At 46.6% G+C, this 12,447-nt stretch overlaps 1 pseudogene; it reads left to right on the top strand.

The window, feature by feature from the left end:
- Positions 1-1,694: 1,694 nt before the first annotated feature.
- Positions 1,695-2,172, top strand: LOC126014407 (U6 snRNA-associated Sm-like protein LSm6; annotated as a pseudogene).
- Positions 2,173-12,447: the final 10,275 nt, after the last annotated feature.

Genomic DNA, 12,447 nt, shown 5'->3' with positions numbered 1-12,447 from the left:
AAGATTATTGTGGCTTGCAGAGAGGGTGCCTCTCTCAGGAGACCGTGACTTCCCTCAGATCACCTCATTTAATTTCACCTTCATGTTACAAAGGTATTTTTCTCTTCAGTCCAATGAGGAAAGGAATGGAGAGAGATCGGAAACATGCTCAAGGCCAGAGAGCAGATTGCCACAAAAGGACCTGACTCAAATGTGTACACTTGTTGGCTGTTTGGAAGATGCAGGCTCCATCCTCCATTCACAGCTCTGATTTATTTTTCTTTTTAAATAATATCTTTATTTAAGCATTAGGATTACAAACATGATTGTAGTTGATTTCAGTCATAAAAAGAACACCCCCTTCACCCATGCCACAGCTCTGATTTCTCCAGGGCCACCCGTATGATCATGATGGGACTGAGCCATCGCCCTAGCACCCCAACAGAGGCCCCATGTCCCCAGTTAGGGCCCAGGTGCCAGACCTTGGTGACATGAGAGAGAATGTTCTTACAGCCATGTAGATATAGGGCTCAGGCAAGGGGAAGTACTTGTACCTAGAAAGGTGAATGGTGCTGGTGATGGATCTTGAGATTTATGGACTTAAGGCAAAGTGTGGATGTCAGCCTCCGTGGATTTGATTTTAAAAGTAAAATGTAAAATTGACACATTTTCACTGTCTTTTTTTTTTTTTTTTTTTTTTTGGGCCACACCCGGTAACGATCAGGGGTTACTCCTGGCTATGTGCTCAGAAGTTGCTCCTGGCTTGGGGGACCATATGGGACACCGGGGGATCAAACCGCGGTCCGTCCAAGGCTAGCGCAGGCAAGGCAGGCACCTTACCTTTAGCGCCACCGCCCGGCCCCCATTTTCACTGTCTTAAGGAAGTTTCATTTTTAAGTTCTTATGCATTTAAATGTCAGTAAAAAGGAACTATCACCCCTTTTCCTCAAGTTATACTATTGTGTTGATTCCTCCACTGGAGAAGCTGCTTTGGTTCTCAAAATAAAGACTTCATTGAAACTAAGAACATTCTGAATGTAAAATAAGAGAAAGAAGTGAATAAAAGTCTGGTGTATCTTTTTGCTTGTTTGGTGAATTATATGACAATACTTGGGAGAGCCAACTGATTTCCAGGCCTTATTTGTTTTGTTTTGGGGTTACACCTGGCTATGCTCAGGGATTGCTCCTGGCTCTGTACTCAGAAATTACTCGGGACTGGGCGGTGGCGCTGGAGGTAAGGTGCCTGCCTTGCCTGCGCTAGCCTAGGACGGACCGCGGTTCGATCCCCGGCATCCCATATGGTCCCCCAAGAAGCCAGGAGCAACTTCTGAGCGCATAGCCAGGAGTAACCCCTGAGCGTCACAGGGTGTGGCCCAAAAACCAAAAAAAAAAAAAAAAAAAGAAATTACTCGGCAAGCTCAGGTGACAATATGGGGTGCCTAATACCTGCTTACTTATGACATTCAGTCCACAAATTCCAAGCACCTTCTGCCACAGACCCTGGTTGACATTGAGCTCCTGGTCCCTACTCAAATGCAACACACAGTGGAGGCTGGAGGGTTCTTGAGCTTGAGGTGGGAGAGGACTGACTGTCCCACCTAGTTCGTGTCTCTAGTTTGGAAACTAGATGGCACAGCAGCATAAGCAGAAACTGAGCTATGGGGTCATTTTTAAAAAGTATAATAAAATAATTCAGGGGGGTGATTTGGGCCATCTCTGGTGGTATTTAGGGGATGGATACTTCTGGCTCTGCACTCAAGAATCACTTCTAGTGGTTTCTGGGAACCACATGGGATGCTGGGAACTAAACCCTAGTCATATGTATGCAAGGCAAACACTTTACCTCCTGTCCTATCTCTCTAGCTCCATTTTAAAAAATATTTTGAGTGTATGGCCCCTTGAGTGCACATCTGGGTGCCTGTCACAGAACATCTGTTCAGGAAGATGAGTCTGCGGAAGCAAACTCCCAGTGACTTCTTCAAGCAAACCATTGCCCAACTGATCGTGGCCATGTTAAATTCTGGAGTGGATAATCGAGGGGTCCTGGCTTGCCTGCATGGCTCATAAACATCATCCTGGAGCGAATGGAAGAACATGCAAAGAAACAGCCAGCTCAAGAACAAGTATGGGAATGCCTTCATCCGAGGGAACAGTGTGTTGCACATAAGCACGCAAAAGAGAAGAAAGGATTGAAGGCTCCGATGGCAGTGCTCTCCCTCCTGGGACTGATTTTCTATGAAATGCTTTACTTTTGTGGTACAATCTGTTCCATTTTCCTAAGAGTTGACTTCTCACTGATGTGACCAAGAGAAATATATAAATATGTTGATTTGATTGTCATGGAGTCCTTTGATGTTGAGTCTCGGTGCAAAGTGCAGAAAGAATTAAAAACTACACGTCTTGGGCCCGGAGAGATAGCACAGCGGTGTTTGCCTTGCAAGCAGCCGATCCAGGACCTAAGGTGGTTGGTTCGAATCCCGGTGTCCCATATGGTCCCCCATGCCTGCCAGGAGCTATTTCTGAGCAGACAGCCAGGAGTAACCCCTGAGCACCGCCGGGTGTGGCCCAAAAACAAAAAAAAAGAACCCCCTCTTTTGGAACTTAGAAGTTAAAACTATGTTTTTTCTTTTTTATGTTCTTGCAGCTGAAATTCTGGGGCAATTTGAGGTTAATTGATAAAAACTGTTTTGAGTAATTTTACTTTGTTATGATAATTATCATCCTTAACATCTGTGACTGGGTTACCCCTATAAAAACCTCTGTCTTGGGGCCGGGCGGTGGCGCTAAAGGTAAGGTGCCTGCCTTGCCTGCGCTAGCCTTGGACGGACCGCGGTTCGATCCCCCGGTGTCCCATATGGTCCCCCAAGCCAGGAGCAACTTCTGAGCACATAGCCAGGAGTAGCCCCTGAGCATTACTGGGTGTGGCCCAAAAATCCAAAAAAAAAAAAAAAACCTCTGTCTTGAGACTAAAATGTTCGCACTCCTGCTAGTAGATGTGTTGACCCCACATACTCTGTGTGTGTGGTTATTATTTTTCAATATTATTCCGTTCGTCTGCCCGTGCCTCCGCTTTCTTCTCGTGAGGACTTCACCCCACTAGACCTGCTGAGATGCAGAACGTCTGCAGCAAGTAACGCCTGAGCACTGCTGGGTGTGACCCAAAAACCAAAAGAATAATAATGATAAGACAAAAATAAAATAGTATTTTTTGCTCCATACCCACAAGGACCCTCACACTGAGACTCTCAGGCTGGGTGCCCACAGGAGACCCAAAGAAGGATTCTAAGTTGGGTGAATTCAGCCTGACATGATGCCTTTATGGACAATGACAGGGAACAAAGGGAAGAAGTTGAGTCAAACTTCAAAATGAAATACTGAAAAATTAAGGGAAAGCCTTTAAATCTGGAGCTGAAGCTGTTGGGCTGGTTTGCTGAAGGAGATGTACCTTGAACAATATGACCTGAATTTTAGTGTCACCAGTGTTGAAAAAAGAAGAGCAACAGATAACCTCCAAGATGATGTGAGGAGAGCTGAAGGACAGCACAGCAGGTGGGGCATTTGCTTTGCACGCAGCTGATCTGGGTTCCATCCTTGGCATCTCATTTGCTCCTCGAGCTTGCAAGGAGGGATTTCTTTTTTTTTTTTTTTTTTTTTTTTTTTTTTTTTTGGTTTTTGGGCCACACCCGTTTGACGCTCAGGGGTTACTCCTGGCTATGTGCTCAGAAATCGCCCCTGGCTTGGGTGGACCATATGGGACGCCGGGGGATCGAACCGAGGTCCTTCCTTGGCTAGCGCTTGCAAGGCAGACACCTTACCTCCAGCGCCACCTACCCGGCCCCGCAAGGAGGGATTTCTGAGGAGAAATAGGAGTAAACCCGAGCTCTGCCAGGCGTGGCCAAACCTCCACACCCTCCAAAAAAAAAAAAAAGAAAAACAAACAAAAATGGTATGAGGCTTCTTTACATTTGTTTTCTAATTTAAATTTATGAATACTGGAAAAAAAGACTTGGATATTTTTTTTGTTTGTTTCAGTTTTGAAGTCACACCCAGTGGTGCTCAGGATTACTCCTGGCTCTGCGCTCAGAAATCGCTCCTGGCAGGCACGGGGCACCATATGGGATGCCAGGATTCAAACCATCGCCCGTCCTGGGTTGGCTCTGTGCAAGGCAAACACCCTACTGTTGTGCTATCTCTCCAGCCCCAAGACTTGGACATTTTAGTGGACTCAGTACCAGTGGTTAAAGATGGTAAGGATATACTGAACAAAAATTAAAATTGGCATTTTTCATTGATAAATCTAAGTGCAGAAGAACTTGATATCAAGCTCTGAGTTGATGTTGACCAGAGAACATTTTCTTGGAAAAAAATTATGTGACAATGTGTATATCCCTGAGTGTCAAATCCACCCAAATTCCAGGTGGTATTTCACATAAAGAATGAGTTGGCAACCTTGATCTAATACCATGCGCAAAGATAAAATCCAAATAGATTAAAGACCTTGACATCAAACTCAAAACCATAAGGTATATAAAACAACACGTAGGTAAAACTCTCCACGACATTGAGACTAAAGGTATCTTTTAAGAAGGAAACAGCACTCTCCAAAAAAGTGTAAGTAGAGATAAACAGATGGAACTATATTAAGCTGAGAAGCTTCTGCACCTCAAAGGAAATAGTGCCTAGGATACAGAATCCACTCACAGAATGGAAGAAACTGTTCACCCAATAACCATCAGACAAGAGGCTAATATAGAAAAATATACAAGGTACTGACAGAACTTAAGGAAAAACAACATCTAACCCCATCAAAAAATGGGGAGAAGAGAGGCCAGAGTGGTGGCACAACAGTAAGGCATTTGCCTTGCACGCAGCTGACCGAGAACAGACCACAGTTTGATCCCCCAGCGTTCCATATAGTCCCCCAAGCCAGGAGCGATTTCTGAGCGAGTACCCAGGTGTGACCCCTGAGTGTCACCAGGTGTGGCCCAAAAACCAAAAAATAAAATAAAATAAAAGGAGAATAAATGAGCAGACACTTTGTCAAAGAAGAAAGACAAATGGCCAAAAGGCCACGAAAAATGCTCCACATCACTAATCATCAGAGAGATGCAAATCAAAACAACAAGGAGATACCTTTTCATGCCACAGAGACTGGCACACATCACAAAGAACAAGATCAATCAGTGCTGGCAGGGATGTGGGGAGAAAGGAACTCTCATTCATTGCTGGCTGAATGCCATCTAGTCCAGCCTTTATGAAAAACAATATGGATGTTCCTCAAAAAACTGGAAATTGAGCTCCCATATGATCCAGCTATACCACTCCTAGGGATATACCCTTGGAACACAAAAATGCAATACAAAAAAATCCCTTCCTCGCCCCTATATTCATTGCAGCACTATTTACAATAGCAAGACTCTGGAAACAACCAAGATGCTCTTTATCAGATGAATGGCTAAAGAAACTGTGGTACATATACACAATGGAATATTATGTAGCTGTCAGGAGAAATAAAGTCATGAAATTTTCCTATACATGGATGGACATAGAAACTTATGCTGAGTGAAATAAATCAGAGGGAGAGAGAGAAAAACACAGAGTAGTCCCACTTATCTATGGGTTTTAAGAAAAATAAAAGAGGGCCCGGAGAGATAGCACAGCGGCGTTTGCCTTGCAAGCAGCCAATCCAGGACCAAAGGTGGTTGGTTCGAATCCCGGTGTCCCATATGGTCCCCCGTGCCTGCCAGGAGCTATTTCTGAGCAGACAGCCAGGAGTAACCCCTGAGCACTGCCGGGTGTGGCCCAAAAACCAAAATAAATAAATAAATAAATGAAAAATAAAAAAAATAAAAGATATTATTGTAATAATGCCCGGAGATGAAGGCCGGAAGGACCGGCTCAAGATATGAAACTCACCTCAAAGAGGGGATGAGTGCAGTTAAAGAAATTACACTAATGGGGCCGGGCGGTGGCGCTCGAGGTAAGGTGCCTGCCTTACCTGCGCTAGCCTAGGAGACGGACCGCGGTTCGATCCCCCGGCGTCCCATATGGTCCCCCAAGCCAGGAGCGACTTCTGAGCGCATAGCCAGGAGTAACCCCTGAGCGTCACCGGGTGTGGCCCAAAAACCAAAAAAAAAATATTTAAAAAAAAAAAAAAAAAAAAAAAAAAAAAAGAAATTACACTAACAACTACCATGACAATGTTAATGAATAGGAAAAGTAGAATGCCTGTCGAATACAGGCAGGGGTGGGGGAGGAGGGAGATAAGGGAATATTGGTGGTGGGAATGTTGCACTGATGAAGGGGGGGGGGGTGTTCTTTGTATGACTGAAACCAAAGTACAATCATGTTTGTAATCATGGTGTTTTATTTTTTGTTTTGTTTTTTTGTTTTTTTGGGCCACACCCGTTAGATGCTCAGGGGTTACTCCTGGCTACACGCTCAGAAATTGCCCCTGGCTTGGGGGGACCATATGGGATACTGGGGGATCGAACCGTGGTCCTTTCCTTGGCTAGTGCTTGTAAGGCAGACACCTTACCTCTAGCGCCACCTCGCCGGCCCCAATCATGGTGTTTTAAAAAAGAAAAAAATAATTGTACTCCACCTTAGGGTATGATTTGGTGATAGTATATTGGATTGTTCCTTACATGGTATTCTTCTCCCACCCTAGTGTGGGACCTGATTCTTGTCAATAAAAGCAGGGGTCTGAGGAAGGCAGGGGCTCATTCTTTGGTCTTCTTCCACTGAGCTGTGCTCCTTTTTAGGAGCAGAAATCTTGGGTGGTTTGAATTCCTTGCTTGAGCACTGGATTTCCTGAAACCATTCTCGTTAAAAAAGACTGAATTGGCAAGAATGATGTTAAGGCTTCAGAGAGTCAGAAGGGTCCATGAAAGAGATTGCTTCCAGATAGCACAAACATCACCCTTCACGGGGATGAAGCACATGACGGGATGAAGGGGAGCTGGCAAAGAGGATGGCATTAGAGCAGAGGGACCAACCAATCAGTTGGGTGACCGGGTTGGGGAGGGGCCATGACACCTGCCCTTGTGAAACCCTATGCGACACTTCATGCTTTGTGATGTAGTTGACCTTATATAAGTCCCATGCTCAAGGGTCAGTTGCCTCAGGCAGTGTGATTAAGATGATGGAGTTTGGTATCTGGACTCTTCATCTTGGTGATGAAATACATTGAGACTTTCTTGAGTTTAGGCTCAAGGATGCTAGTAACAATCTCACCCCACTATTCCTAGGGGTACTGGGCCTGCTCTTTCTGTTCGTTGTGTACCTGGCATTTACATCTTCAGGTCTTCAGCAAGAAGATAGCAGCCCAAAAGGTAAGAACCAGGGCCAGTGCTTGAACTAATTTAAGTGATGGTGGTTATTCCTAGTTTTACTTGCAGATTGAAGAATGAATGGGTTTGCTTGGTTCAGAAAATCACCTTAGTGGGGTCAGGTTGAAGAAAGTGGGACCTCCTACAAGGTCAAACTGCACTGGACAGGGATTCAGTGAAGACAGTCCCTTGAATTTCATAGTATATGGGTTGTGTGGCAAGATCCCAACTCTAAAAGCTCAACTATTACAATGAATCTAGAACTGCTTCCATTTCTGGAGGCTTTGAGGTGTCCAGAGACAGAAGTCTCTCAGAGTGATTCCCATGAGTGGGAGGGTAGCTTCAAGCTTTCCTCCGTGTTAGCTCATTAGAAGCAGAGTGTGATAGGAGAGCTGGGTGGAAGATTCCCGACTTGATTCTGCTTGAGGGAACAGAGGAAACAACAAGAGTTCCCTGCCTGGCTTTCCTGAACGGGCCTGCTGTCAATAGCAAAATATTCAGGAGGAAAAAATGAAAATCAAAAAATAAACACATTTGATCCAACCTCAAAATGAACATAAGGATGAAACCCACCTCTCTGTTCCTTGCTGGTGTCTTATTGGTTTTGGGCCATGGATATTTGAGTTTCTGAGAGAGGAGTGAAAAATTAGGTTCTGAATGCTCATTGATTCATTGTTTTTCTTCTCAGCAGTGCTCCAGAGCCAGGAAGAGGAGATGGCACGCAGTATGGCAGGATGAGTTTCTGCCTCTTCCACCTGAGCTCTCGCAGGGTGACCCTTCCCCTCCTTTTCATGGAGTCCTGGGTCCTGGTCTCTGAGGGTGACCAGTACTTGCACAGTCCCTCACTGAAAGGACCCTCAGAGGAGTTTAGACAAGCGGAGCCACTTCTCAGATCCTCCTCTGCCTAGCACTTGGCAATAAAGCAGGGAGGGACCGAGACAATGGGCGCCCTCCCCCGCCCCCCAAGTAACCCTAGGAGAGGTGAGAGGACAGGTCTCCAGCCTGTGAGTTTAAGAGTACACGGAGTGGGCCCGTAGAGATAGCACAGCGGCGTTTGCCTTGCAAGCAGCCGATCCAGGACCAAAGGTGGTTGGTTCGAATCCCGGTGTCCCATATGGTCCCCCGTGCCTGCCAGGAGCTATTTCTGAGCAGACAGCCAGGAGTAACCCCTGAGCACTGCCGGGTGTGGCCCAAAACCCCCCAAAAAAAAAAAAAAGAGTACACAGAGTGTTGAAGATCAGATCCCACTGAGCAGGAACTGCTGAGCTGAGGCTCAGAACCAAATATAGATCGATTCCCAGAGACTGTGCCTCTGAAAGGATTCTGCAAAGGAGGCTGTGGGCCTATGTACATCTTTGGCCCTTGCTCGTCCTTGTTTTTTGAGGCTCTCAGAGACTAGCATCCCCCCCAGTTCCCTGCAGGACATTTCTGGAGTGCCAGTGCCAGGGTCTTAATAGAAGTTACTCTCTCTGCCTTCCTCCCCTCCTCCCTTCTTGCATTCCTTCCCTCCCTTCTTCCTTCCCTCCTTCTTCCTCCTTCCTCCTTTCTTCCTTTTTTCCCTTCCATCCTTTCCTTCCTTCCCTTCCTTCCTCCCTTCTTCCTCCTTTCCTTTCATCCTTTCCTTCCTTCCCTCCTTTCCTTTCATCCTTTCCTTCCCTCCTTTCTTTCCTTCCTTCCTTCCTTCCTTTCCTTCCTTCCCTCCTTCCTTTTTTTCCTTCCCTTCCTTTCCCTTCCTCCCTTTCCTTCCTTCCTCCTTCCCTTCCTTCCTTCCTTTCCTTCCTTCCTTCCTTTCGTTCGTTCCTTCTTCCTTCCTTCCTTCTTTCTTCCTTCTTCCTCTTCAATTCTTTCTTCCCTTCCTTCATTCTTCCTCCTTTTCTTTCTTCCTTTCCTTCCTTCCCTCCTTTTCTTCCTTTCTTCCCTTCCTTCCCTTCCTTCCCTCCTTTTCTTCCTTCTTTCCTTCCTTCATTCCCTTTCTTCCTCCTCCTTTCCATCCTTCCTTCCTTTCCCTTCCTCTCTACCTCCTTCCTTCCAAGAAGAATAGAAATAGAAGCAAAAAAAAAAAGAAGTTACTCTTCCTGGGCTGAAAAGATAGCACAGCAGTAGGGCACTTGCCTTGCACGCAGCCGACCCAGGATGGATGGTGGTTGGAATCCTGGCATCCCATATGGTCCCCTGAGTCTGCCAGGAGCAACTTCTGAGCACAGAGCAGGAGTAACCCATGAGAATCGCCGGATGTGACCCAAAAACAAAACAAAAAACAAAAAAAAGAAAAGAAAAGAAAAGAAGAAAGAAAGAAAGAAAGAAAGAAAAAAGTCATTCTACCTGATTTCTAGGTTTGAGACATTATCTCAAAATAGTTGAGTGGCATAAAATTATAGCAATCCTCATTCTTCAAAGGTGACTGTGTCAGTCTCTCTTTCCTGCCCCCATCTAAGGAGGGGTGTTCGAGGCCCTGGTGCCGGGAGGGGAGCCATAGGAATGGGGCAGTGAAGGAAGGCGTTGGAGTGAGGTTATGGAATGGATTGTGAAGTCAAGGGGTGTAAGACTGTAGGGAGGAGTCAGGCTCAGCCCCCCCCACCCCCGCCTCCTCCTTACCTTATGCTCCTCTACCTGTCTGTACTTCCTGTTTTCTGCAGACACCTGATCCAGAATGTGGATGACCTTATGTTTCACATTGATAAAAGCAAGTTTCAGCAGTGCCTGGAAGTCCTAGATCATGTTTTATCCCAGGTGTCTATTTTGACTTCAATGCACTTTAGTCTTCCAGCTCTCACCTCTTTATGGAACTTGGTTTCCCCTTCTCCATTCTGTCCCTCCCTCCCAGCACTCCCTTTTCTCAGGATTTCACACCCTTCCTCATTCCACCTGTGATTGATGCTGCCCCACCCGCTTTCCTTGTTGCTGCTATCTTTTTTTATTTTTGGGCCACACCCGGCAGTGCTCAGGGGTTACTCCTGGCAGTCTGCTCAGAAATAGCTCCTGGTAGGCACGGGGGACCATATGGGACACCGGGATTCGAACCAACCACCTTAGGTCCTGGATCGGCTGCTTGCAAGGCAAACACCGCTGTGCTATCTCTCCGGGCCCTATTGCTGCTATCTTAAGTCTTCTCAGAGGCCAGAGGACCAACAGCTTCCTATAGTGTAGCATTAAATAATTAACGATGGAGCTGGATGGTGAAGGATGGATTGAAGGATTCTTCCCTGCCATCCCAGGCCACGTGGCTCCGCAACCCCCATTCAGCTGGCGGGTCCCAGGTTTAGGTGAACGTCGGAATCAGACTCATCCAGAGACAGGCATCAGGAAGCATCAACTTTATTCATGCTCTATTCACCATATGTGTGTGGCCTATATCATAACCTTTCAAGCACAGCCATTCTTCGCTAGCCCTGCATCTTTTTTTTTTTTTTTTGGGCCACACCCTGTGACGCTCAGGGGTTACTCCTGGCTATGCACTCAGAAGTTGCTCCTGGCTTCTTGGGGGACCATATGGGACGCCGGGGGATCGAACCGCGGTCCGTCCTAGGCTAGCGCAGGCAAGGCAGACACCTTACCTCCAGCGCCACCGCCCGGCCCCTAGCCCTGCATCTTAACTCCTTTCAGCCATCTTCCCTTTGACCTCCATGCTGGCCAAAGACCAAAAGGGCAAAGACCCAATAAAGGGCCGAATCCCCTGGGTCAAAGGCTTTATCTACCTTTTCCAAGACCCCTCCCAGGAATGGGCCGTGTCTTGCAGGTAAGGTCAAGTTACCTAGGGAGAAAAGGGTGGGGGATGAGGCTTCACTGTAGCACTCTACTTCAGTCCCATTTGGACTCAACCTCTCCCTTCCTCTGACATTTCCTCCTGCACTCCAGATGACTGTCTTCTCCTTTTCTGCTCCTCTGGTCTTCCAATTTTACTAAAAAAAAAAAAAAATTGGTGCCCCACCACCACCTCAGAGGCAAAGAAACACCCAAAATGCAACCCAAAAGAAAGGTGTCTCCTGGATCTGGTGTCTCCAGATCACAGAAGGAAAGAGGGCAGGGCCCTTCCACTCACCACCTGTCTGAAGGGACTCCCCACCAGTGATGCCAATTTTACTCTCTATCTATCCATTCCCCTCTATAAAAAGGTCCATTTCAACATCACAGAGCAGCAGCAAGAGCAGTGCCCAACAACTGCCACTCAAGGCAACCATCCAGACCCACACAACTTGATTTTAAACTTCTATTGAAAGTTCAGAAAGACCCAGTGTCCAAGCAGTAGGTGATAGACATCCACTTGGGCCATTTTGGAAGAGTCCTGAGGTGCTGGCTGCCCTGAGGGCAAGCTCGTGTAAAGGAGAACTGACAGTCTTCAAGGGACAACATCCACTCTTCCATGGGAATCATCTCATCTCACCCTCTGCTTGAACCTGTGACCCCAATCTGCCAACCACTCACGGGGAGCCTTGTGCCCAATCCAACCTTCTCTGGTTGGGGACCATCATGGGCCAAGGAGCCACCAACTCCTCACCACTACATTCAGTCAGGCCTAACTTAAAGTAGGCCTATTCTTACTCAATTCTTGAATTTTCCCTATCAGTAAATATTCTATTATTGAATGCCAAGAAATGTTTCATGGTCTATGTTGGGGTATGGGTTTGGGTTACTAGGTGTGTGACCTTAGAAAAAGGAAGGACGGGGCCCGGAGAGATAGCTCAGCGGCGTTTGCCTTGCGAGCAGCTGATCCAGGACCAAAGGTGGTTGGTTCGAATCCCGGTGTCCCATATGGTCCCCCGTGCCTGCCAGGAGCTATTTCTGAGCAGATAGCCAGGAGTAACCCCTGAGCACGAGCCGGGTGTGACCCAAAAACTTAAAAAAAAAAAAAAAAAGAAAAAGGAAGGACTTTGTGTAGTTCTTAAGGAGGAGACCAGTTCCCTGAGTTCATGAGAGGCAGGAAAAATTGGGGGCTGCCTGACCCAGTTGTTCCCTGTAGGGGCTGCAGGAGATCTCAATGTTCCTGTTCCTGAGAATGCAGAGCAGCACAACTTCCCCTCACTGGACACTTTCTATCCATTCTAGATGTGGGAACTGAGGAATACCTGAATAGAATCAATACCCCAAATAGTCTCTGTAAAATAGTCATAAGGAATGAGTAGCCACCTCGCTATTTAGG

The sequence above is a fragment of the Suncus etruscus genome, chromosome 7, assembly GCF_024139225.1.
Source record: "Suncus etruscus isolate mSunEtr1 chromosome 7, mSunEtr1.pri.cur, whole genome shotgun sequence".
NCBI lineage: Eukaryota > Metazoa > Chordata > Mammalia > Eulipotyphla > Soricidae > Suncus > Suncus etruscus.
Note: the sequence above shows the minus strand (reverse complement) of the source record. Positions and strands in the feature narration are given on the sequence as shown.